At 35.9% G+C, this 1,221-nt stretch overlaps 1 pseudogene; it reads right to left on the bottom strand.

Annotated features, from left to right (window-relative positions):
• Positions 1–280: 280 nt before the first annotated feature.
• Positions 281–913, bottom strand: LOC148954747 (ras-related protein Rab-8B pseudogene; annotated as a pseudogene).
• Positions 914–1,221: the final 308 nt, after the last annotated feature.

The raw sequence follows: 1,221 nt of genomic DNA, 5'->3' as shown, positions 1-1,221 counted from the left end.
TCTACTTTGTGTGCGGTTATGGGCTGTTTTTTTTCCTAGTATAGGACGGGATCTTTTCTTACTTGGTTGCCACTATCGCTGCAACCCTGATGACATAATTTGGATGAACAGAATGGGAAGTACTCTGTGGTGGCACAGTCGATTGATCTCTGCTTGGGAATACGTAGTCTGGAGTTTGGTCCTACAGGACCTGAAATTGTAAGGACATCAGTACCTCCAAATAACCAAATAAGACGAAGAAGTATGATATTATAGCTTCTTAAGATACATAACCATATAGCTAAAGAATAGTACATTTTGACCACCAGCCTGTAGTCAATCCTTTTGGCTGATTACTAGGAAGTTGCCTAGTAGTCTGGCAATATTGTAATTGGCAAACATTTAATCTCTGCGTTTTTGTATCTATTTTGGAGCTAATGTCCCTAGTCAAAGTAAGAAAAGCATCTTCAACGTTTGTAGATGCTTTGGCTGAAGTTTCTATAAATTTCACTCCTTTTTCAGTTGCTAATTCCCTTCCACTCTCCTTAGTCACCTCTCTTTGCTCGTCCATATCACATTTATTTCCTATAATTATTTTTTCAGTGTCGTAAGAGTTATGTTCAGTGATGCACTTGATCCAGTAAGCGATATTTTTGAAACTCTTTTTATTTGCGATATCGTAGACAAACATTATACCATGCACGCCCCTGTAATATTTGTGCGCCATTGACCAGAACCGTTCCTGGCCAGCAGTATCCCAGATTTGTAGTTTAATTTTTTTGCCATCAATTTCTATCATTTTTACTTTGAAATCGATGCCTAAAGTTTCTCGATATGAGAAACTAAAACAATCGTCTGAAAATCTCTGCAATAGACTTGTTTTCCCTACGCTATAGTCACCTATCAGAAGTATTTTGAATAAGTGATCATACATTTTATTTCTGTTTTAATGATTGTCTGGAAGTTCTTTGACCTACTTTATTCCATGTTTTACAACGGGATAGACAACATGTTTTTATGGTTAAATCTCAGAGAAAGAGACAGATTACTTTTAAAAAATATTGCTATTGAGAATTTTTTGCTATTTTTACTTGCTTAAATTTTTTAGTCGCTCAAAACTTGACATCAAAACATCTAAATGGCGATTCCAATAACACAGGTTTTATTTTAGATCGCTCAATCACTTTCGGGGTTCAAGATGTTTTTCGAAACTCCCATAAATCTGTTTTCCCAGTTAGCCAA

The sequence above is a fragment of the Artemia sp. Qi Xiang Cuo genome, chromosome 3 (genome assembly GCF_049724085.1).
Source record: "Artemia sp. Qi Xiang Cuo chromosome 3, ASM4972408v1, whole genome shotgun sequence".
NCBI lineage: Eukaryota > Metazoa > Arthropoda > Branchiopoda > Anostraca > Artemiidae > Artemia > Artemia sp. Qi Xiang Cuo.
Note: the sequence above shows the minus strand (reverse complement) of the source record. Positions and strands in the feature narration are given on the sequence as shown.